The sequence below is a fragment of the Ahaetulla prasina genome, chromosome 7 (assembly GCF_028640845.1).
Source record: "Ahaetulla prasina isolate Xishuangbanna chromosome 7, ASM2864084v1, whole genome shotgun sequence".
In the NCBI taxonomy this organism is placed as follows: Eukaryota; Metazoa; Chordata; class Lepidosauria; order Squamata; family Colubridae; genus Ahaetulla; species Ahaetulla prasina.
The window spans coordinates 46,627,056-46,654,009 of NC_080545.1; the positions used below are offsets into that span (position 1 = coordinate 46,627,056).

At 36.9% G+C, this 26,954-nt stretch overlaps 1 long non-coding RNA gene across 1 annotated transcript in view; it reads right to left on the minus strand.

Moving 5' to 3' along the window:
• Positions 1 to 3,527: 3,527 nt before the first annotated feature.
• Positions 3,528 to 26,954, minus strand: part of LOC131201945 (uncharacterized) — a 51,088-nt gene continuing 27,661 nt past the window's right edge. Inside the window, exon 4 of the long non-coding RNA XR_009156040.1 lies at positions 3,528 to 3,642. This is a non-coding gene — a long non-coding RNA (uncharacterized LOC131201945). The remainder of the gene's footprint in view (positions 3,643 to 26,954) is intronic.

The following is a 26,954-nucleotide window of genomic DNA, read 5'->3' on the forward strand; positions in this document are numbered from 1 at the left end:
TTATCCACACAATTTTTGACAGAATTAGAAGGTTTAAGTGTGGCTCCTGACAAGATCATGGTCTTCATTGATGTAGTGTCCCTGTTTACATCCATTCCTCCCCACTTAGCATAGAAAGTAATAGATAGAAAACTAGGAAGAAGGGTAAAGATCAGAACAACCTAAGCACGACACAAATCATGAAGCTACTTCAGTACTATCAACATACTTTCTTCATGTTCAAAAGGGAAAGGTATGAGCAAATAAAGGGGACACTCGGGATCCCCAATATCAGGAGTCATTGCAGAAACAGTCCTGCACAAACCAGAACACTATGCATTTCAATCCACACCTACATTTTTGTGACATATTTGTTGTCATCAAAATAAATGCACTGAAAGACTTTCATACCCTTGTGAACTCCATCTTCCCAGACATACAATTCACAGTGAAGGAATAAATGGCCCGACAATTACCATTTGTTTGTATGCTTATTAACAGACAGGAAGATGGAAATTTACAAAACAGGGTTTATTGCAAGGCCACCAATACTCCACACATTTCAAGTTTCAACAGCAATCATCCACTGTCCCACAAAAAAAGCTGTATCAGAATACTGGCAGGGTGAGAACCCACTGTAGTGTCCAGCAAACTATACAATTGGAGAGCAGGTACCTTTGTGAACAATCAGACAGAATAGGTACCCGCAAGTATTTATTACAAAATCCCTGTACAACATGCAGGAGAGAGAAAGGAAGAAAGAAGCTACGAGATCAACTATATGGCACATCCTGCCTTTACATCAGAAACATTTAGGAAGCAATAGAACACAGCTTACGAGATCTGCAAGTGGGCATTGCACACCGCCCAGAGTTTATCATACAAGGACAAATCATGCATTGCATTGATTACTTGGACATGGGCGCTACTTCTAATATAATTTACCAGATTCCCTGTATAGATTGCCCCTGTGACTATGTAGGATAGACATGGAGGAAATTAACCATAGATTGCAAGAACAGAAGCAGTCAGACGAGGAGATCCCAACTTATTGGTAGTCTCACTGTCAACCCTGAAGTGAACCTGGCTGAGGCCATCTTGAAGGCCTCTCTCAAAGTAACAGTAACACTTCAGGGTTGCCACACAACAGACGGAGGGGGAAAATAGTTAGACAGGGTTTTGTAGCCAAAACAAAGTTTTTGTGTGGGAACAAGGACATTCTCACAGGTGGCTGGTCAGAGGAGGAGTGAAGTAACCAAGCAACCGGCCAGCAACTGGATTGGACAGTGTGATCAGTGACTTGGGGGAAAGGAAACTTTTACTTTTTCATTAGGTGAAAACCACCGGAACTTTAGAGTCAGCTTTCACCAGTTGTGCCAATATGATGTTTCCAATAAATTGTTCTTTGAGGAACTTGCCTGCCTCAGAGTTCTCCTTTCTATGGGTATATAAAAATGGGAAAAACAGCCAAATAGGTTGTAAAAAATGTTTTTAAAAATAAAAAAAAGATTGTGCACCATAGTTGATCACACACATCCCACGCGTTGTTCTATTTACCCCATGCCTCCTTTTGGCGTGCACTGCACGCGCACCTCGCATTTGGTGCGTGGTTTGCATTGCGCATGTGCGTGATGCACATGTGCAGCCATCAAACTGGTACTAAACCGGTTCAGATTTCACCACTGTACTGATCCCTTCAATGATACACATAGAGGGAGATTCAGAAAAGGTTTGCCCACTGAATCTCTATGAGGGCTGGGAAGTGGCTCAACAGGCTAATGCAGCCTGTTATTAACACACAGCTGCCTGCAATTACAATTACTGCAGGCTCGAGTCCCACCAGGCCCAAGGTTGACTCAGCCTTCCATCCTTTATAAGGTAGGTAAAATGAGGATCCAGATTGTTGGGGGGGGCAATAAGTTGACTTTGTATATAAATATACAAATAGGATGAGACTATTGCCTTACACAATGTAAGCCGCCCTGAGTCTTCGGAGAAGGGTGGGATATAAATTCAAATTTAAAAAAAAATAAATATGAAGATGCAGGATGGAAGGCATTTTACAGCAGATTCCAAATAGGAATCTTCCTGCATCAGTCCTCAGGGACAACTGAAGAAAGAACATGACATAGGGATTTCCAGTGCAGTTAAATATCTCATGGGGGAGGCAGAGTATCTGATGATTTACTGGCATACGAAGTATGTGGCTCTGGCTAGTTCAGACTAGCACTCTATATCTGATACATACTGAAAAGTGCTTTACATACTGGCCTGGTCATAATTCATGCTGCGTAGAAGACCTGGAGAGAGGCCCAAAGATGAGATGTTAACTACTATTGTCTGTTTCAACATGGATTTATCATATGAACATTCTCCTGTTCTGATTTTATGTGTGTTATAAAATGATGAACTCTTTTAGTAATAGTGCTATCACAGTGCCTGCCTTCCTGCCTTCCTTCTTCTGAATTTGATTTTGGAATTTCATCTGCAACTTACTTCACATCTGCAGAGCTCTCCTGTCCTTACTCCCACTGTGAGATAAGAAAAGAGAAAAGCATATTAAGTTGTTGTTTGGTGATTTCTAATGCTGATTAACCCAACAAGAACAGTGGACAGGAAAATTTATTTTGCTCGCCAGCTCTAGTTTCTTATAGCAAGTTTACAAATGAATTCTTCAAACATTATTTCAAGTAGGTGCTTCAGAATATGTGGGAACCTTTTTAGAGAAGCCATAGAGATAGTCCTCAGGTTGCATCTATAAGTGATGCAGTCATAAAGGGCAACATCACATGACTGCATTGCTTAGTGATGGCATTTTCATAGTTCTAGTCTTAACTCCAGAACTGTATGGTCATTGAGTAGGAAGAGGTGAGAGTTCCAGACAAGCAAGTAAGCAGATGAAAACTATTGACAGAACGGTGAGCAGGTGCTGCAGGGGATGAGTGGGTGCTGTAGGCAGGGAGTCTGGGCAGGGGCTGTTGGTGTAGTGGAGAGGAGCCAAAGGCAAGTGCTAAGAAGTGCAAGAAAAGGAACAGGTGCTGCAGGCAGATGGGCAGGTGTCACAAGTAAGTGTTAAAGCTGAAGTGGGCAAATACGTGGCAGTAGCAACTTGTAAACTCCTACCAGCTTCCCCGTTGATTTTGCTTGTGACAAGCCAGCTGGGAACACCAGAAATCATTGCTCACTGTGACACTGCAAATTGTGAGCAAGGCACTGAGACCCAGATCATGATCACATGACCACAGGGGTGCTAAGATTGTCAGCACTCCAAAGACTCCTTGTTCAATATTGTCATAACTTTGAACAGTCACTGAACGAGTCGTCATAATTTAAAGACTATCTCTATCTTCTTTCAGAATCTGGTTGTTTCCAAAGACCCTGTAACATGTTTGAAGTATGTCTTCCAAATTGTTTTCAAGTATCCACAGACATAATACAGACAACACAGACTAGTCTTCACTTTCAATATATTATATTCTTTTGGAACAATACTGTCTAGGCTGGAAACTACGCAAGGATAGCAAACGAAAGATTAATGGTTATTTTGCCTTGGTCTGGAAAAGAAAACATCCTCTGTTTAGTGTCTCCTCTCTCTCATGCATTCCACGCTTTGTATTAATTGCAGACAACTTGAACATCCTGGTTTCTTTCAGGACAATATTCCTGAAAAAATTAAAGTGCACAATTTAAAACACAACCTTAACAGGGAAAAGGATATAAAAATCACCGCTGTAGTAAGTGACTATATTATTTTAATTGTAAACCATAGCTATGAGCCAAATGGCTCTTTAAACATTTAAAGAGCCTGCTGTAGTTACATAGCTCTTTTATAGCTTCTGCCAAATAGTTTAGACTTTAGAGTCTTCATAAGTGAAGACATAAGCATACAAGTGAAAACTTAAATGGTAAGTTTAAAAACAAAAACCAAAGTGGAGGAGGCATTCAGGTTTTCCAATCTGCTACCTTCCATATGTATTGGAATACAATACTTAATTTTGAAGTATAATGGGAACTGTAGTCCTTTCAAAGCATTAGGGAAGGGAAAACTGACTCATAGTATTACACTGCCACACAGAGTTTCAGAGCTCCTTTTTTGGTCAATTTGATAGGGCTGCCTTTTGACCTAATGATATATTATTCATCAGCATGCTTGTCTAGTCACGGAACAGTAGAGAAAGGGTCTTTCAGTATGCAAAATAATGAGAGGCTTTGAATGCTATTACAAAACGAACAGTTCTTCCACAGCAGAAACAACGCTAGAGATATCATAGCTGCTCTTTTTTTTTTTGCAAAATTTTTATTTTCCATAATAATTCCCACAATTTTTTTTTAAATCAAAATTTTTATTTTCCATAATAATTCCCACAATTTGACCAGTGTACAATACAATCACTTATCCAACAATCAATCCTATACTCAAATTATACTCAATCAGGGCTGCTCGACCGCCACTCCCTCCCTTAATCCTTTCTTCCCTTCTCATCCTTCTTCAACTTTCCCCACCATCCTTCTCCTCGCTTTCCTACTTCCCCACCTCTTTCCCACTTCTCACTACCATCCTTTCTAACCCTCTATCTTCTCCTTCTTCTTCTCCTCCTATCCTTTCTTCTCCCTCCCTTCTTTCCTACCTGCCCACCTGCCTAACTACTTTCTTCCTTCTTTACTCCTCTTTCCTTACCCTTTCCCTTAGGGAGTGGTTACCGAGCAGTCCCGACTTTACACCATTCCAACTTGTTTAATTCTACCATTATTCCTGTACAATGGCAACCAATCAATTTATAATCTTCCCCTCCCCCCCCCCATTTCCCCCCTCCCCCCCCGAGACTTCCCAGAACAGAATACAGGGTATTGTAACTAACAAACATAATCTAAAATATAACATAAAACATATTCCATTTCACACCATCACACTTCCCTTCTTTCTTAAACTCTAATACATAGAAATTCCTAACTTCACTCAAAAACTAATTGATATTTTTTAATCTGATACTTATTTTGAATATAATCGATCCACTTCCTCCATTCCAAAATATATTTTTCTTGTGTACAGTCTTTCAAGTAGGCAGAAATTTTTGCCATTTCTGCTAAATTTGATACTTTACTAATCCATTCTCCAGTTGTAGGTAAGTCTTCTTTCTTCCAATATTGTGCAATCAATAGTCTTGCAGCAGTTATTAAGTTCAGAATCAGTTTTATTTATTTATTTATTTATTTATTTATTTATTTAAATTTTTATACCGCCCTTCTCCCGAAGGACTCAGGGCGGTGTACAGCCAAAAATAAAAACAGCAAGTATACAAAGTTAAAATATCAATTTAAAATACCTATTCCATAATGGCCGAATTAAAACCGTCAAGTTGACCTAACCTAAAATACCCCATATAAAATTACAAAGGATTAAAACCTTAAAATTTAGAATTTAAAAATCAGTCCAATCCCGCTTGAATAAATAAATGAGTTTTTAATTCCCGGCGAAAGGTCCGAAGGTCAGATATTTGGTGCAAACTGGGGGGAAGGTCGTTCCAGAGCGTAGGTGCTCCAACAGAGAAGGCCCTTCCCCTGGGGGCCGCCAGCCGGCATTGCTTGGCGGACGGCACCCTGAGGAGACCCTCTCTGTGAGAGCGTACGGGTCGATGGGAGGCATAAGGTACCAGCAGGCGGTCCCGTAAGTACCCAGGCCCTAAGCCATGGAGCGCTTTAAAAGTGGTAACCAAAACCTTGAAGCGCACCCGAAAGACCACAGGTAGCCAGTGCAAACTGCGCAGGAGCGGTGTTACCCGGGAGCAACGAGGAGCTCCCTCGATCACCCGTGCAGCTGCATTTTGGACTAACTGGAGTCTCCGAGTGCACTTCAGGGGTAGCCCCATGTAGAGAGCATTACAATAATCCAGGCGGGAACTGACGAGAGCATGAGTGACCGTGCATAAGGCATCCCGGTCCAGAAAGGGACGCAACTGGCGGACCAGGCGAACCTGGTAAAAGGCTCTCCTGGAGACGGCCGCCAAATGATCTTCAAACGACAGCCGTCCATCCAGGAGAACGCCCAAGTTGCGTACCCTCTCTGTTGGGGCCAGTGACTCGCCCCCAACAGACAGCTGCGGTTGCAGCTGACTGTACCGGGGTGCCGGCATCCACAGCCACTCCGTCTTGGATGGATTGAGTCTGAGTCTGTTTCTCCCCATCCAGACCCGTACGGCCTCCAGGCAACGAGACAGCAGTTCAACAGCTTCGTTGGGGTGGCCCGGGGTGGAAAAGTACAGCTGAGTGTCATCAGCGTACAGCTGATAACTCACCCCGAAGCCACTGATGACCTCACACAATGGCTTCATGTAGATGTTGAACAGGAGAGGCGAGAGAATCGACCCCTGAGGCACCCCACAAGTAAGGCGCCTCGCGGTCGATCTCTGCCCCCCTGTCAACACCGTCTGCGTCCGGTCAGAGAGATAGGAGGAGAACCACCGATAAACGGTGCCTCCCACTCCCAATCTCTCCAACCGGCGCAGCAGGATACCATGGTTTTGTCTCTATAACAGTGCAATCTGGAATTATTCCTAATAAAACCCGTACGCTCTCACAGAGAGGGTCTCCTCAGGGTGCCGTCCGCCAAGCAATGCTGGCTGGCGGCCCCCAGGGGAAGGGCCTTCTCTGTTGGAGCACCTACTCTCTGGAATGACCTTCCCCCAGGTTTGCGCCAAATATCTGACCTTCGGACCTTTCGCCGGGAATTAAAAACTCACTTATTTATTCAAGCGGGACTGGACTGATTTTTTAAATTTTTAAATTTAAATTTTTTTAATTTTTTAATCCTTTGTAATTTTATATGGGGTATTTTAGGTTAGGTCAATCTGATGGTTTTAATTCGGCCACTATTGAATAGGTATTTTAAATTGATATTTTAACTTTGTATATTTACTGTTTTTATCTTTGGCTGTACACCGCCCTGAGTCCTTTGGGAGAAGGGCGGTATAAAAATTTAAATAAATAAATAAATAAATAAAAAGAACTGTGGAACAAACTTGATCTTCTTTTTCAAAATGTTCTGCATAATCCACCATATTTTAATCCAAAAGGCTTTAACTTTTTTGCAAGTCCACCATATATGATAATAGGTAGCATCCTCACAATCACATCTCCAACATTTTACTTTCACATTTGGATACATACATGAAAGTTTTTTAGGATCTAAATGCCATCTATAAAACATTTTATAAAAATTTTCTCTTAAATTTTGTGCTTGCGTGAATTTAACATTCCTCACCCAAATTTTTCCCCATGTTTCTAACATTATAGGTTGTTGAAAATTTTGTGCCCATTTTACCATACAATCTTTAACCAACTCCATTTCTGAATCAATTTTAACCAATACATTATATAATCTCTTTATATGCTGTTGACCTTGATCTTTTATTTGTTTTACCAAATTATCATCACTTTGCCTTATACCAATTTTCTGATCTATTTTCCATCTAGATTGCAATTGTCCATACTGGAACCATGTATAATTTCTCCCTTCATCCCTCAATTTCTCCCTAGATTTTAACTGTAATTCCCCTTTTTCCATAGTCAAAAGCTCTTTGTAAGTGATAACCTCCATTTTTTGTAATATATTTATATTCTCTATCATATGTCTGGGGATGGTCCATATTGGTATCTTTCCATCTAACTTATATTGATATTTTTTCCAAATCCTCAACAAAGCACTTCTGACCATATTATTCTTAAATGTCTTATCAATTTTCTTGTCATATATTACATATGCATGCCATCCATATAACAAACCATAACCTTCTATATTCAAAATCCTTTCCTCTGTTAAATTAATCCAATCAGAAATTAAAGCTAAAACAACTGCATCATAGTACAATTTCAAGTTAGGCATTTTTAATCCCTCTTTCCTAACATCTTGCATTATTTTTAACTTTATCCTCGGTTTTTTACCCTTCCATACAAAATTATTAATCCCTTTTTGCCATTCTTGTAAATTTGCATCTTTCTTCAATATTGGAATCATTTGAAACAAAAATAAAAATCTAGGCAAAACATTCATTTTTATAGCTGCCACTCTTCCCAACAATGATAATTGTAACTTCTTCCATTTCTCCATTTCTTTAATTACTTTTCCCCACAATACCTCATAATTATTTTTATATAATTTTACATTCGATGCTGTAATGTATACTCCTAAGTATTTAACCTTTTTAACTACTTCATATCCAGTTATTCTTTCTAATTCTTCCCTCTGATGTGTATTCATATTTTTAATTATCATTTTTGTCTTCTGTTGATTCACTTTAAACCCAGATACCTTACTATACTGATCAATTGTCTCCATCAAATATACAGCTGAATGTATTGGTTGAGATAAAGAAACAACCAGATCATCTGCAAACGCTCTTAATTTATAATCTTGATTTTAATTCTAATTCCTTTTATTCGATCTAAACCACGTATCTTACTCAATAATATTTCCAAAGTTAGAATGAATAATAATGGTGACAAGGGACATCCTTGTCTAGTCCCTTTCTCAATCTTGAAAGATTCTGTTAATCCACCATTTACTATTATTTGAGCTGTTTGCTTTTGATATATAGCCTTAATTGCTTGAATAAAATAATCCCCAAATTGCATTTTTTCTATTACTTTAAACAAAAACTGCCAATCCAATCTATCAAAAGCTTTTTCCGCATCCAAAAAGAAGAATGCTGCTGAGACCTGGCTGTTTCTTTCCAAATATTCAAGTAAATTTACAATTTGTCTCATATTATATCTCATCTGTCTCCCCTTAATAAATTCTGATTGATCATTATGAATTAATTGATTCATCAGTGGCATCAATCTATTCGCTAATATCTTAGCAAATATCTTATAATCAGTATTTAAAAGCGATATTGGCCTATAATTCTCTGGTTTAACACCATCTCGATCTTCTTTAGGTATTAATGAGATAAAAGCTGTCCTCCACGAAGGAGGAGCTTCTCCTCTCCTTAAGTGGTACAATCATCTCATTTTGTAAATTTTTATAATAAGTAATTGTCAAGCCATCTGTACCTGGTGCTTTATTCGCTTTAAGCTGCTTAATTGCAAACACTATTTCCTCTGAAGAAATTAATTGATTCAACTCTTCCCTTTGATCTACTGTAATTTCTAAGATACCGTGGTCCTGTAAATATCTATCTATATCTTTATCATTAATCACATCTCTAGAATATAACTTAGTATAATATTCTAAAAAAGTTTTTTTAATCAAATTTTGCTGATATACTTCCTTACCTCTATATTCTATTTTATCAATTATACGTCGTTTCTGTTTCTTTCTTAATAAATATGCTAACCACCTTCCAGGTTTATTAGAATTATTAAACAAATTATGTTTTGCATATTGTAAATTAGTTGCCACTGATCTGCCATTAGCATATTAAATTGACCTCTTAATATATTTATTGACTCTTTTATTTTACTATCTCCTGGATTACATACCAATAACTGCTCCTTCCTTTTAATTTCCTCTTCTAATTCTTTTCGCCTTTTGTGCAGTCTATTTCTATATTTATTATTCATCTCTAATAAAATTCCCCTCATATAAGCTTTGCTGGTGTCCCAAACTATCTCTATAGGTGTCCCTTTATCCATGTTCAAAGAAAAAAATTCCTTCATTAGAGTTTTACATTCATTTACATTTTGTTCATATTTAAACAAGTTCTCATTCATCCTCCACGACCTCCTGGCCTCTTTTTCCCGATCTAGCTCAATCCATACCGGGCTATGATCAGACAAAGTTCTAGAAAAAAATTTTTTCTTCTTCACTCTGAAAAACAAATCATTAGTAATTAAAATAAAATCGATCCTAGAAAAAGATTGATGTCTATCAGAAAAAAATGTAAAATCTCTCTTTTTCATTGCGTTCTCGCCATACATCTCTCAATTCTAAATCTTCCATCAAATCAAAGAATGCCTTTGGCAGTTTTACACGATTGGAAATATTTCTAAGACTTCTTTTATCTTTCTGGGTATCCATCACTCCATTCCAATCATCCATTAATATATAAGTTTTATAATCCCAAGATATTATTCGTTTATGTAAAAACTTATAAAAATTTTCTTGTTGTTGATTTGGTGCATAAACTCCTATTAAAAGTATTTTTCTCCCCTCCAATAAAAGTTCAATAGAAATATATCTTCCTTGATTATCCGCCTCAATTAATGTTGCAGATAAATTACTCTTTATATAAACAACTAGTCCATTCTTCTTTTCTGTAGCAGATGCAACAAAATGTATTCCCAATTTCGAATTTATCAAATATTTCTGGTCTAATGTTCTAATATGTGTTTCTTGTAAACATACAATGTCATTTTTAAATTGCTTCAAATAATGAAATATCTTTCTTCTCTTTTGTGGTGAGTTTAATCCATTAACATTCCAAGATAAAAGTCTAATTGCCATTATCAGCAATCGGAAACTTTTGAAGCACCAGCCGCAAATCATATCTTTCTTTGGGCCTTGCTCCTCCCACTGTTTCCATCTTGGTAATAGCAGATTGAGCCTGTTGAGCCTTTTCTTCTTGTTCCTTGCGTTTGACAGCTGCTCTTGTCATCCTTGGCTCTTTTGGAATCTCTGATCCCATCTTAGACACATCCAACGCTTGTAAAAGGTCTTCTTCCATTACTATCACTTCTTTTTCTTTAATTTCGCCTTCCTTTCTCCTACCATCCGGAGATGGTGGACTTCCAGCTTTAAGCACATAAGCATAAAACTCTCGTGCTTTACTGACTGTATTAAGACAATGTGCTTTCCCTTCATAGTAAACTATTATACCAGTTGGGATGTCCCATCTATACTCAATATGACGTTTTTTAAGTTCGTTCACCAAAAAAGCAAACTCCTTCCTACCTCTCAACATTTTGGGGGGAATTTCCTTTAGTATTAAAATATCTTGGCCAGCCGCTTGAATCTTGTCTCCTTTAAAAGAAGCTTGTAAAATCTCATTTCTCACTGTTCTAGTAGTAAAATAAATAACAATGTCTCTCGGAAGATTTCTTTGTCTTGCTATCCAGGAATTCACACGATAAATTTTATCAATATGAAAAGCCACATCTACTGGCCGAACTGCCAAAATCTCTGCAAAGGCCTCCGAAAAAATTTGCTTCAAATTCTCATGTTTACATTCTTTCAGTCCACGGATTCGTAAAGCAAGTTCCATAGCTCTATATTGTACCAAAACAATTTCATCATCAACTTTATCCATTTTACTTTGAACTGCCTCAATCTTATTTTCCAATTTTAAATTAACTTTCTTTATTTCTTCTACTTCCTGCTCCAGTAAAATCACATTTGATGCCAGACCCTGTACTGCTGACACCAAACCTTCTTTGACTTCTTTATTTCCAGTTTGAATTTCTAACATCTGTTTTTTCATCTCTGACATTTCTTCTGTAATTAATTTAAACTTATCTTCTATCTGGGAAGTTTGCTAATTCATAGCATCGTTAAGAGATTCTTTCATAAATTCTTTCAGATTATCCTGAAGTGCTTCCAAATTTAGTGATTTTGTATCTGCTGTATGTGCTGGAGAGACTCCCGGTGTTAATGTTCCTGGGGTTTTTGTAACAGTTGACTTTAATTGTTTTGCTGCCATCTCTTAAAATTTCTCTTTAACTTAATGTTACGTATAAACCTTTTAAGTCTTTTTTTTTTTTTTAAACAGTCTCAGTATCTCTTCTCCCTTCTCATTACAATGTTTTAAAAAAATTTCCAGCTGGCCTTCAGCAATAAACAGCAGACAGTGAGAATTGTAACACTTTCATTTTCAACTGCGTAGCTCATTAAAGAACAACCGCCATTTTTGCTTTAAAGTCAAATCCAAAACTTAAAAAAAAATAACAGGGAATTGATTGATTACTTGCTTTTATAATTAGAGCTCTCCTGTTTCTGTTCTGTATTATCTTCTTTAAGTTAAAATTGGTCCCGGCAGTTGGTCGCGGCAATTAGGTCTGCCGAAGCAGGAAGAAAAGCCTCAGATCTGGAGCACTTTGAAGTTCTGAGGGGGCTTAACCCTTCGAGCCCCCTGGTATCTTCCAGGAGCTCTAGAGAAGCTCTACCTTTGCTTCTTTTGCTCACCTCCACTTCTTCTCCCAAAGAGGGGGATTTCCGAACCGCTGGACAGCTGATTGTCGCTGTCTTAGCAGTCCAACACAATCCAGAGGTTGGTGACCAAAAAGATCACCTCCATTGCCAACGGAGCCAACCAGGAAGTCTCATCATAGCTGCTCTTGATAATATTTATCAACTCAAAGATGATATAGAATATTGTAAGCTTCTCATCAATAATGTTACTGCAAAGTAATTGTAAATCTAACAATATGTCTATGCCTTCCATTATTTGGCAACATCATCAGAATGATGAGATAGTTTTATACTCAGCAGAAAAAGGATAAGGGACTGTAAGACAGGATAAAGGACTTTAATATAGAATTAAGGCAATTTATTTTCATCAGTTATTGTGTTTTGTATTGTTTTGATTAACATTTGAGTTTTGCCCAATGTCATATCTTCAACAAGATAAATTGATGGTATACAAATAATATATTGTCTCATTTTTATCAATTGGTTCAGTGTCTCAGTGTCTTCATTGTCTCAGTTCAGTGCAGTGCTGATAGTTTTGCAGCAACACACTCACTGCTTGAAAACAGAATTTTGCATTTAAAAAAATCTTTCAGATGCAGCAGAAACAAGGTAGAACATAGAACACACTGGCCTCTGAGACTTTCATGCCTCCAGGAGTTGCAGTTCATCGAGATAGAGAGAGAAAAATACATGTAAGCATATAAATCAAGAGATTTCTTCTTTTGGAAGAGAGTTGGTTGACAGGGTTTTATCCCATACTCTCTAGAATCTTTTACCATATCCCATTTGACTGATTTTTTTAGGAAAAAAACTCTCATATCTGAGAAACTTCTATATCTGAGACCTTACCAGCTGATTATGTTGCTGCAATAACAGAAGCAGGGAACATCCCATAGTCAGATATAAAAAGTGACTAGCCAGAGCATTTGGCAGCTGAGAATAAACTGGCAGTGAAAGGTATGAAAGAAAACTATTGGAGGCTTTGTTGGCTTAGAAAGAATTTGTTTCATCAACCCAAAACTGTGACATATGACAAAGAATTATATTTACCATATTTTTCACAGTATAAGACACACCTTTTTCCCCAAAAAAAGAGGGTGAAAATCTGGGTGCGTCTTATATTCTGAATGTAGCCCCGCCCAGCTTTTCAAATGGAGGTTTCAGAGGCTGAAAAAGGCATCAGAAATGGAGCTTCAGAGAAAAAGCCCCAAACGGAGCTTAGAAAAAAAGCAGCCCCAAGCAGAGCTTCAGGAAAAAAGCCCCAAACAGAGCTTCAGAAAAAAAGCCCCAAACAGAGCTTCAGAAAAGAAGCTCCCAAACAGAGCTTCAGAGTCTTTTTTTCTGAAGTTCTGTTTTGGAGGCTTTCAGAGGCAGAAAAAAGTTTTTTCTGAAACAGAGTTTCAGTGGCAGAAAAAAAAGCAAAAAAAAAAAAAAAAGGCACAGCGCTCACAACCAAGGAACCTGTTGCTAAAATTTACCTCTGGGAACAGCTGACTGGGGGTATTCTGGGAGGCCAATCCACCTGCCAATCAGCTTTTTTCTTATTTTTCTCCCCAAAAATTAAGGTGCGTCTTATACTCAGAAAAATACGGTAAATTCTTGATGTCAGATCTAAAAGCCTCAAAGCCCATCATATTTTCCAAATAACTGGAGAAATATTGTAACGGTACACTGGTGGATCTTTAAAAAAACAAAACATCGACAAAAAAAAGTAGACATAGTAGCTTAGCAAAATGAAAAAGAGTTTAAAAAACCCATCCCTTTTACTTATTTAAAACATTGGTATAGCTGCCCATCTTGATATGATATAGCTGCCCATCAAACTCTGGACAATTTTCTTGGCTCTCCATGGTATTCTCAGGAGTCTTCTCCAATACATTCAGAAGTGTCAATTCTCTTTCTAAGTATCTAACTGTCCTTAGAGTCCATAGTGTGTCACAAGACAAACAATTTGCTGCAACATTCTGATCTTTGTATAGACATGCCGTAAGATAAACATTTTTTTAATAAAACTTTCATTGCTGCCCCTTCAGCATTTGCCTTGAATTCTGGATCTCTTAATCCTCGATCCTAAAACATAGCAGGCATTCACCTCTTGGATGTCTTCACTGTAATTTCTAAGGTTGATTGTTATACTGCACTTCTTGTCATTAGCTTGGTCTTCCTTACACTTACTTGTGACTCCATTTTTTTTTCACCATACTCCTTGACTTTCTTTATTACTGGTTATAAATTATTTGCATTTTCAGTTATGAAAGTAGTGTCATCAATACAGTATAAATTATTACTGCTTCTTCCTATTTTAAAGCCAAGCTCATCTTCCAATTCAGCCTCTTCAATATTTATTGAACATAGAGGACAATATATAGTCTTGCCTTGTTCCTTTGCTGACATGGAGGCAGTCTGTTTTAATATATTCCCTCTGGACTTCCAGGTGGCGCCACCTTTCTCGCCGGGTGCTAATTTATGGCACTCCGCACTGGATATGGTAAAAGCCGGTGAAAACAGCAATGAACAGCTGTTCCCGGCTTCAATTTCCCTCTCTGCTTGAAAGAGAGAGAAAAATACATGTAAGCATATAAATCAAGAGATTTCTTCTTTTGGAAGAGAGTTGGTTGACAGGGTTTTATCCCATACTCTCTAGAATCTTTTACCATATCCCATTTGACTGATTTTTTTAGGAAAAAAACTCTCATATCTGAGAAACTTCTATATCTGAGACCTTACCAGCTGATTATGTTGCTGCAATAACAGAAGCAGGGAACATCCCATAGTCAGATATAAAAAGTGACTAGCCAGAGCATTTGGCAGCTGAGAATAAACTGGCAGTGAAAGGTATGAAAGAAAACTATTGGAGGCTTTGTTGGCTTAGAAAGAATTTGTTTCATCAACCCAAAACTGTGACATATGACAAAGAATTATATTTACCATATTTTTCACAGTATAAGACACACCTTTTTCCCCAAAAAAAGAGGGTGAAAATCTGGGTGCGTCTTATATTCTGAATGTAGCCCCGCCCAGCTTTTCAAATGGAGGTTTCAGAGGCTGAAAAAGGCATCAGAAATGGAGCTTCAGAGAAAAAGCCCCAAACGGAGCTTAGAAAAAAAGCAGCCCCAAGCAGAGCTTCAGGAAAAAAGCCCCAAACAGAGCTTCAGAAAAAAAGCCCCAAACAGAGCTTCAGAAAAGAAGCTCCCAAACAGAGCTTCAGAGTCTTTTTTTCTGAAGTTCTGTTTTGGAGGCTTTCAGAGGCAGAAAAAAGTTTTTTCTGAAACAGAGTTTCAGTGGCAGAAAAAAAAGCAAAAAAAAAAAAAAGGCACAGCGCTCACAACCAAGGAACCTGTTGCTAAAATTTACCTCTGGGAACAGCTGACTGGGGGTATTCTGGGAGGCCAATCCACCTGCCAATCAGCTTTTTTCTTATTTTTCTCCCCAAAAATTAAGGTGCGTCTTATACTCAGAAAAATATGGTAAATTCTTGATGTCAGATCTAAAAGCCTCAAAGTCCATCATATTTTCCAAATAACTGGAGAAATATTGTAACGGTACACTGGTAAAAAAGTAGACATAGTAGCTTAGCAAAATGAAAAAGAGTTTAAAAAACCCATCCCTTTTACTTATTTAAAACATTGGTATAGCTGCCCATCTTGATATGATATAGCTGCCCATCAAACTCTGGACAATTTTCTTGGCTCTCCATGGTATTCTCAGGAGTCTTCTCCAATACATTCAGAAGTGTCAATTCTCTTTCTAAGTATCTAACTGTCCTTAGAGTCCATAGTGTGTCACAAGACAAACAATTTGCTGCAACATTCTGATCTTTGTATAGACATGCCGTAAGATAAACATTTTTTTAATAAAACTTTCATTGCTGCCCCTTCAGCATTTGCCTTGAATTCTGGATCTCTTAATCCTCGATCCTAAAACATAGCAGGCATTCACCTCTTGGATGTCTTCACTGTAATTTCTAAGGTTGATTGTTATACTGCACTTCTTGTCATTAGCTTGGTCTTCCTTACACTTACTTGTGACTCCATTTTTTTTTCACCATACTCCTTGACTTTCTTTATTACTGGTTGTAAATTATTTGCATTTTCAGTTATGAAAGTAGTGTCATCAATACAGTATAAATTATTACTGCTTCTTCCTATTTTAAAGCCAAGCTCATCTTCCAATTCAGCCTCTTCAATATTTATTGAACATAGAGGACAATATATAGTCTTGCCTTGTTCCTTTGCTGACATGGAGGCAGTCTGTTTTAATATATTCCCTCTGGACTTCCAGGTGGCGCCACCTTTCTCGCCGGGTGCTAATTTATGGCACTCCGCACTGGATATGGTAAAAGCCGATGAAAACAGCAATGAACAGCTGTTCCCGGCTTCAATTTCCCTCTCTGGTTGAAAGAGAGAGAAAGAGCAGGGGGGGGAGAGTGGTAGATTCCCCCAGGGGCTTTGTTTTTGTTATGCAAAGTCCTGAAAGGTCGAATCATTGAATCCTCCTTAATCTCCAGTATTCACTGCGCCCTGCAAAAGCAGGAAAAGAGGAAGGTGTCCACTTCTGCTAACAATTGATTTCTTTTTGTGGATTTCTATAAGCAGACGGAAGAAGCATGAGTGAACAATTATTGGTTTGCAAGTATTTTTGATTTCCTGACTTCCACCTTTTTTAAAAAGAGATTCCCCCCCCCCTTCTTTTAATTGTTTAAAATGGAGAGCAACTGAAAGCAGAGCGAATGAAAGGGAGCCTTGCTGCGGAATCGAAACTGAATGGAGATTTTATCTTATTGTGTTGGACTGTGGATTGTTGGATTATATTACATTGTTTAAGTATTTCACAAGGGGATTCTCAGCAGGAACTTTGTCATGAAGGTTTTTTCAGAAGAATGGATTCGTGACTTTATACAGGATTATACAGAAAGAATGTATTTAATTATTCAAAAATACGAATTGATAAAAAATGGGGACGTTTTGGATGAGAGCTTGGAGGAAATTAACCAGTGCAATCAGGATTTGGAAAATGGAATGGAGGAGATACAAACAAAAGTGGATAAATATGAAGATATGATTGTGAATAAACAAATTGATGTAAAGAAGTTTTCTTTAAATAGTTTGGATGAAATGCCTGAATTTGTGCTACAAGAGGCTGTCTCCCGAACCGAAAAAACTCACAGGGTTAATGCTTTCCAAGAGTTCTCTTTTTGGACTGATGGAATACACGGCAGTAATTTGTGGATTCTTGGACATAAGGAACTACTAGGAAATATTGTGACTGACTTTTCAAAAGGAGTAATGAAGGAAAGACAGAGATTAATGCATCAAAAAAAATGGCAAGAGACAAAAGTATTATCCTTGAAACAAGGTTTTTTTGAAATATTAACAGACAAAAATATTAGTGTCCCAGAAAGACAATATGTGAGGAAGATCTGGAAGAAATGGGTTGATTATATGTTTTATATCTATCATAAAAGACTAGATATTTGGATCTATACTGGATTTTGACGAGGAAGGACTAAAGTTGAATAGATATTGTAATTTTCTGTATTGAAATTTTATAATGTGTTGCACTGAATTTTAAATAGAATATTCTCGAAAGATCTTATGTAAGAAAGACCTGGGGGAAAAATTACATGGTTATAGAAGCTATAAGAGAGATATTCTCTGAATTGGATTGGATTTTTATGCTTTAGCTGGTTTTAAATACTTTAGGATTGATTTGTTCTATTGATTTATATATTTTATTACTGTTAATTGTTATTTTTTTTAAAAAAAAAAATTTTGAAGGATTTTGGTTATGAAAGTAGTGTCATCAATACAGTATAAATTATTTGCATTTTCAGTTATGAAAGTAGTGTCATCAATACAGTATAAATTATTTGCATTTTCAGTTATGAAAGTAGTGTCATCAATACAGTATAAATTATTTGCATTTTCAGTTATGAAAGTAGTGTCATCAATACAGTATAAATTATTTGCATTTTCAGTTATGAAAGTAGTGTCATCAATACAGTATAAATTATTTGCATTTTCAGTTATGAAAGTAGTGTCATCAATACAGTATAAATTATTTGCATTTTCAGTTATGAAAGTAGTGTCATCAATACAGTATAAATTATTTGCATTTTCAGTTATGAAAGTAGTGTCATCAATACAGTATAAATTATTTGCATTTTCAGTTATGAAAGTAGTGTCATCAATACAGTATAAATTATTTGCATTTTCAGTTATGAAAGTAGTGTCATCAATACAGTATAAATTATTTGCATTTTCAGTTATGAAAGTAGTGTCATCAATACAGTATAAATTATTTGCATTTTCAGTTATGAAAGTAGTGTCATCAATACAGTATAAATTATTTGCATTTTCAGTTATGAAAGTAGTGTCATCAATACAGTATAAATTATTTGCATTTTCAGTTATGAAAGTAGTGTCATCAATACAGTATAAATTATTTGCATTTTCAGTTATGAAAGTAGTGTCATCAATACAGTATAAATTATTTGCATTTTCAGTTATGAAAGTAGTGTCATCAATACAGTATAAATTATTTGCATTTTCAGTTATGAAAGTAGTGTCATCAATACAGTATAAATTATTTGCATTTTCAGTTATGAAAGTAGTGTCATCAATACAGTATAAATTATTTGCATTTTCAGTTATGAAAGTAGTGTCATCAATACAGTATAAATTATTTGCATTTTCAGTTATGAAAGTAGTGTCATCAATACAGTATAAATTATTTGCATTTTCAGTTATGAAAGTAGTGTCATCAATACAGTATAAATTATTACTGCTTCTTCCTATTTTAAAGCCAAGCTCATCTTCCAATTCAGCCTCTTCAATATTTATTGAACATAGAGGACAATATATAGTCTTGCCTTGTTCCTTTGCTGACATGGAGGCAGTCTGTTTTAATATATTCCCTCTGGACTTCCAGGTGGCGCCACCTTTCTCGCCGGGTGCTAATTTATGGCACTCCGCACTGGATATGGTAAAAGCCGATGAAAACAGCAATGAACAGCTGTTCCCGGCTTCAATTTCCCTCTCTGGTTGAAAGAGAGAGAAAGAGCAGGGGGGGGAGAGTGGTAGATTCCCCCAGGGGCTTTGTTTTTGTTATGCAAAGTCCTGAAAGGTCGAATCCCATTGAATCCTCCCTTAATCTCCAGTATTCACTGCGCTCCTGCAAAAGCAGGAAAAGAGGAAGGTGTCCACTTCTGCTAACAATTGATTTCTTTTTGTGGATTTCTATAAGCAGACGGAAGAAGCATGAGTGAACAATTATTGGTTTGCAAGTATTTTTGATTTCCTGACTTCCACCTTTTTTAAAAAGAGATTCCCCCCCCCTTCTTTTAATTGTTTAAAATGGAGAGCAACTGAAAGCAGAGCGAATGAAAGGGAGCCTTGCTGCGGAATCGAAACTGAATGGAGATTTTATCTTATTGTGTTGGACTGTGGATTGTTGGATTATATTACATTGTTTAAGTATTTCACAAGGGGATTCTCAGCAGGAACTTTGTCATGAAGGTTCTTTCAGAAGAATGGATTCGTGACTTTATACAGGATTATACAGAAAGAATGTATTTAATTATTCAAAAATACGAATTGATAAAAAATGGGGACGTTTTGGATGAGAGCTTGGAGGAAATTAACCAGTGCAATCAGGATTTGGAAAATGGAATGGAGGAGATACAAACAAAAGTGGATAAATATGAAGATATGATTGTGAATAAACAAATTGATGTAAAGAAGTTTTCTTTAAATAGTTTGGATGAAATGCCTGAATTTGTGCTACAGGAGGCTGTCTCCCGAACCGAAAAAACTCACAGGGTTAATGCTTTCCAAGAGTTCTCTTTTTGGACTGATGGAATACACGGCAGTAATTTGTGGATTCTTGGACATAAGGAACTACTAGGAAATATTGTGACTGACTTTTCAAAAGGAGTAATGAAGGAAAGACAGAGATTAATGCATCAAAAAAAATGGCAAGAGACAAAAGTATTATCCTTGAAACAAGGTTTTTTTGAAATATTAACAGACAAAAATATTAGTGTCCCAGAAAGACAATATGTGAGGAAGATCTGGAAGAAATGGGTTGATTATATGTTTTATATCTATCATAAAAGACTAGATATTTGGATCTATACTGGATTTTGACGAGGAAGGACTAAAGTTGAATAGATATTGTAATTTTCTGTATTGAAATTTTATAATGTGTTGCATTGAATTTTAAATAGAATATTCTCGAAAGATCTTATGTAAGAAAGACTTGGGGGGGAAAGTATATGGTTATAGAAGCTATAAGGGAGATATTCTCTGAATTGGATTGGATTTTTATGCTTTAGCTGGTTTTAAATACTTTAGGATTAATTTGTTCTATTGATTTATATATTTTATTACTGTTAATTGTTATTTTTTAAAAAATTTTTGAATAACAATAAATAAATATATATATATATATTGTTATTCAAAATACGAATTGATAAAAATGGGGACGTTTTGGATGAGAGCTTGGTGGAAATTAACCAGTGCAATCAGGATTTGGAAAATGGAATGGAGGAGATACAAACAAAAGTGGATAAATATGAAGATATGATTGTGAATAAACAAATTGATGTAAAGAAGTTTTCTTTAAATAGTTTGGATGAAATGCCTGAATTTGTGCTAAAGGAGGCTGTCTCCGAACGAAAAAACTCACAGGGTTAATGCTTTCCAAGAGTTCTCTTTTTGGACTGATGGAATACACGGCAGTAATTTGTGGATTCTTGGACATAAGGAACTACTAGGAAATATTGTGACTGACTTTTCAAAAGGAGTAATGAAGGAAAGACAGAGATTAATGCATCAAAAAAAATGGCAAGAGACAAAAGTATTATCCTTGAAACAAGGTTTTTGAAATATTAACAGACAAAATATTAGTGTCCCAGAAAGACAATATGTGAGGAAGATCTGGAAGAAATGGGTTGATTATATGTTTTATATCTATCATAAAAGACTAGATATTTGGATCTATACTGGATTTTGACGAGGAAGGACTAAAGTTGAATAGATATTGTAATTTTCTGTATTGAAATTTTATAATGTGTTGCACTGAATTTTAAATAGAATATTCTCGAAAGATCTTATGTAAGAAAGACCTGGGGGAAAAATTACATGGTTATAGAAGCTATAAGAGAGATATTCTCTGAATTGGATTGGATTTTTATGCTTTAGCTGGTTTTAAATACTTTAGGATTGATTTGTTCTATTGATTTATATATTTTATTACTGTTAATTGTTATTTTTTTAAAAAAATTTTTTTTGAAGGATTTTGGTTATGTTAGGAGGAAGTCAGAGCTAGAGAGGGAAAATTGGTATAATAGAATAGAATAGAATAGAATAGAATAGAATAGAATAGAATAGAATAGAATAGAATAGAATAGAATAGAATAGAAATTAGGAATAGAATAGAATAGAATAGAATAGAATAGAATAGAATAGAATAGAATAGAATAGAATAGAATAGAATAGAATAGAATAGAATAGAATAGAATAGAATAGAATAGAATAGAATAGAATAGAATAGAATAGAATAGAATAGAATAGAATAGAATAGAATAGAATAGAATAGAATAGAATAGAATAGAATAGAATAGAATAGAATAGAATAGAATAGAATAGAATTTTTTATTGGCCAAGTGTGATTGGACACACAAGGAATTTGTCTTGGTGCATATGCTCTCAGTGTACATAAAAGAAAAGATACGTTCATCAAGGTACAACATTTACAACACAATTGATGATCAATATATCAATATAAATCATAAGGATTGCCAGCAACAAGTTATAGTCATACAGTCATAAGTGGAAAGAGATTGGTGATGGGAACTATGAAACGATTAATAGTAGTGCAGATTCAGTAAATAGTCTGACAGTGTTGAGGGAATTATTTGTTTAGCAGAGTGATGGCCTTCGGGAAAAAACTGTTCTTGTGTCTAGTTGTTCTGGTGTGCAGTGCTCTATAATTGTTTTGGGGAAAAATTTTCTTAGCATATGTTTGTTTTATTTTTAACTATACCTTGTGCTTGTTCCGGGAAGTCAGGGGGGAGGGTATTAGTGAAGGGAGGGGTTGGGGGAAAGGGGGTGATTTTTTGTAAAATTTTTGAATAACAATAAATAAATATATATATATATTGTTATTCAAAATACGAATTGATAAAAATGGGGACGTTTTGGATGAGAGCTTGGAGGAAATTAACCAGTGCAATCAGGATTTGGAAAATGGAATGGAGGAGATACAAACAAAAGTGGATAAATATGAAGATATGATTGTGGATAAACAAATTGATGTAAAGAAGTTTTCTTTAAATAGTTTGGATGAAATGCCTGAATTTGTGCTACAGGAGGCTGTCTCCGAAAAAAAACTCACAGGGTTAATGCTTTCCAAGAGTTCTCTTTTTGGACTGATGGAATACACGGCAGTAATTTGTGGATTCTTGGACATAAGGAACTACTAGGAAATATTGTGACTGACTTTTCAAAAGGAGTAATGAAGGAAAGACAGAGATTAATGCATCAAAAAAAATGGCAAGAGACAAAAGTATTATCCTTGAAACAAGGTTTTTGAAATATTAACAGACAAAATATTAGTGTCCCAGAAAGACAATATGTGAGGAAGATCTGGAAGAAATGGGTTGATTATATGTTTTATATCTATCATAAAAGACCAGACATTTGGATCTATACTGGATTTTGACGAGGAAGGACTAAAGTTGAATAGATATTGTAATTTTCTGTATTGAAATTTTATAATGTGTTGCACTGAATTTTAAATAGAATATTCTCGAAAGATCTTATGTAAGAAAGACCTGGGGAAAAATTTTCTTAGCATATGTTTGTTTTATTTTAACTATACCTTGTGCTTGTTCCGGGAAGTCAGGGGAGGTATTAGTGAAGGGAGGGGTTGGGGGAAAGGGGGTGATTTTTTGTAAAATTTTTGAATAACAATAAATAAATAAATAAATAAATAAATAAATAAATAAATAAATAAATAAATAAATAAATAAATAAATAAATAAATAAATAAATACATAAATAAATAAATAAATAAATATATATATATATATATATATTGTTATTCAAAAATTTCAAACCCCTCCAATCCATACATACAGCAGACAAACACCCACTATGAAGATGTAGCACGACCACAAACACGAAGCCAAACAACAGCAATGCAACTCACCAGCTCAAATCCCCCTGCAACTCACATTAATCTGAGCACAACCAAGCCCCCACCCAAACAGGACACACCCCCGCCAATCAGAGCACAAAAAAACCCACATCCAATCAGAGCACAGCCAAGCTCCCACCCAATCAGTTCAAACCCCCACTAGCAGTTAAAAAGGAAGAAACAGCTGCAATCACACATTGCTCCCAGAAGCACGAAGCTGAAGCCTGAAGATGACGAATGAGACTTCGTCGAAACGTCGCCAAGACACTTCCAATTTTACGCGGGAGAAACCCCGAAAAATGGCTAATGTTGCAGCTGCGGTCTGGTTTTTTTGTGCTCTGATTGGCTGGGGGTGTGTCCTGTTTGGGTGGGGGCTTGGTTGTGCTCAAATTAGTCTGCTGCATGTATGGATTGGAGGGGTTTGAAATGGCTAATGTTGCAGCTGCGGTCTGGCTTCTGGTCCTTGGTCGTGCTTCCTGATCAGTGTGGGTTTGGGTGTGCTTTCTGGGTGGATGTTTGGTGGTGACATCCTGTGTGGACCTCGTGAGTGTGGGTCTGGTGTCATTCCTCGTGTTAGGGACACGTTTGTCAATAAGGGCAGGTTTCCAAATGGCTGGTAGGCGGGAGGTATCATCTCGTTTGTTCATGCTGTGTGGGCGTTTTTCTATCTCGATGGCTTCTCTGATTATTCTGTTGTTAAAGTGTTCAGTTTTGGCGATAGTTCTGGTCTTTTTAAAGTCAATATCGTGTCCTGTGACTTTAAAGTGTTGGCCCAGGGAAGAAGTTGGTTCCTCTTTTTTGACTGAGTTCTTGTCAGACAAAATTGAGTTAGAAAATCAAGGAGTATATGAAATCCCATGCACCGCCTGCCCCACCACATACATCGGACAAACCAACAGAAGAATAAGTGCACGCATTGAAGAACACAAGAACTCAGTCAAAAAAGAGGAACCAACTTCTTCCCTGGTCCAACACTTTAAAGTCACAGGACACGATATTGACTTTAAAAAGACCAGAACTATCGCCAAAACTGAACACTTTAACAACAGATTAATCAGAGAAGCCATCGAGATAGAAATACGCCCACACAGCATGAACAAACGAGATGATACCTCCCGCCTACCAGCCATTTGGAAACCTGCCCTTATTGACAAACGTGTCCCTAACACGAGGAATGACACCAGACCCACACTCACGAGGTCCACACAGGATGTCACCACCAAACATCCACCCAGAAAGCACACCCAAACCCACACTGATCAGGAAGCACGACCAAGGACCAGAAGCCAGACCGCAGCTGCAACATTAGCCATTTCAAACCCCTCCAATCCATACATGCAGCAGACTGACACCCACTACGAAGATGTAGCACGACCACAAACACGAAGCCAAACAACAGCAATGCAACTCACCAGCTCAAATCCCCTGCAACTCACATTAATCTGAGCACAACCAAGCCCCCACCCAAACAGGACACACCCCAGCCAATCAGAGCACAAAACCCACATCCAATCAGAGCACAGCCAAGCTCCCACCCAATCAGTTCAAACCCCACTAGCAGTTAAAAGGAAGAAACAGCTGCAATCACACATTGCTCCCAGAAGCACGGTTGAAGCCTGAAGATGACGAATGAGACTTCGTCGAACGTCGCCAAGACACTTCCAATTTTACGCGGGAGAAACCCGAATAACCAAAGACCTACATACAAACACCCGCGAAAACCTCAGAAAACATATATATATATATATATATATATATATATATATATATTTTCCCTCTGGACTATGGCTTCTTGTCCTCTGTATGAATTCTCATGAGAAATGACATTTTCTCAAATTCTTGTTTTTATAAGAAATTGCTTCAGTTGATATCATAGACACAATCAAAGCTCTTTCTATTAAGGCTCGTGTTGAGTTTTTTTGGTTTTCTCAATTACCCAGCATTCATCAGCAATAATGTCTCATATTCCTTGTCCTTTTCTAAAACCAGCTTGAAGATCAGGCATCTTTTAGCCAAATTAAAATAGAGACTGTCAGGAAATTGTTATTTGCCTAACTAGTTGGCCAGGCAATATATAAACTAACTATGTATGTCTGTGTAAAGGCATGATATTGCTTTAAGGCTGTGCTGCATCATGCAGGCATCCTGATTGGTTGACCTCTGTAGCCAATGTATAAAAGGACTACTAAATTATGGCTTGTGGGGAATCTACAGGGACACTACAGCATTGTAACCTGATAATATGCTGCAACTGTATATTTGAGCTTTATGATCGTTGCTTGATCATAGCTAGTTACTGATTCCTCAAAATACTGACTGTTGTGAATTGAACTGTGTTTTGCTGAACTGAAAGAAGACCTTGTTTGTTGTGCAAGTCTACATTGGTAAGAAGACTTGGTATTTGTAACATCCATGACTGGCTTTATATATGTATGACCTGGATTGTTTTTGGACTACGACTTTGCCTTTTCCCTAAAAGTAAAGGAATATCAAACCCCAGTTTGTCTGCAAGTGACTGTTATTGTATACAACCAGTCTCAGTCATTTTCATGCGTAGGGTACTCTACTCAACAGTCCACAATCTTGGTTGTGAACCCAGATTACCCTTAACATTGGTTATGGGCCCAGAACACTGAGAGTGGTTGTGACTATACAGTAATATAATTCAGACGGCTGTGTTTGATACATATAGTCCAGGTGAAGATGGCACAAGAACAGTTGTCCAGCATATCCATGATAAATTGGTTGGATGGATCAAACTATGCATCCTGGTCTGTGAAGTGTAACCTACTTTTACGCAAGGAAGGACTATGGGGCATGGTTACTAATCCACCGGATGTAAATGTATGGGATCCAAACGATGAGGAAGATGAAAAGAAAATAGCCAAATTCAACAGGGATAACAAACGGGCTCTTTGCATAATTGGGCTGACACTGAATGACCAGCAGCTAGTCCATATTCATGGTGAAGAGTCTGCTGCTAGGTTCTGGAATAATTTGAAGAGGATTTATGTTCAAGATAGTGTACGTGCTCATATACACCTTACACGTAAACTGTTCCAAACTCGGCTTCTGAAAGATGGAGATATGTTGGCTCATTTGGAGTTTATGACAAGAACTTTCCAAGAGCTACATGAGAAGGAACTCATTTTTTCTGAATTACAACTGATGTACATTATTCTTTCCCCTTTGGACAACAGTTATGAAAACTATGTTTCTTCACTGGAGGTTCTGACCAGAGATGAACTAACATTGTCTGGCATAACCGGAAGATTGCTGGAAGAGCCCAGAAGAAGGCAGGAAAGAGAACAATTAAGAGAGAAACAATCACAGGAAGAAAAACTGCCTTCATCTGTTTATATTGTTAGAAAATGTTTTTCTTATGGAGCTAAGTGTCATATAGCCAAATACTGCAATAGGGGTAAGAAAATGCCTACTCGTACCCAAAGAAGATCTAAAAATGACATTACTCTAGTTATATCAGGGTCTGCTCCTGGAAACAATGATTTATGGGTAGTTGATAGTGGAACATCCCAATCAATTACTAGGAGAAAAGAAAGGTTTGTGAAACTGAATAATAGCAAACAATATATAACATTAGCAAATGGGTGGAAAATGAAAATGGCTGGTGAAGGTATTGCACATTGTCCAT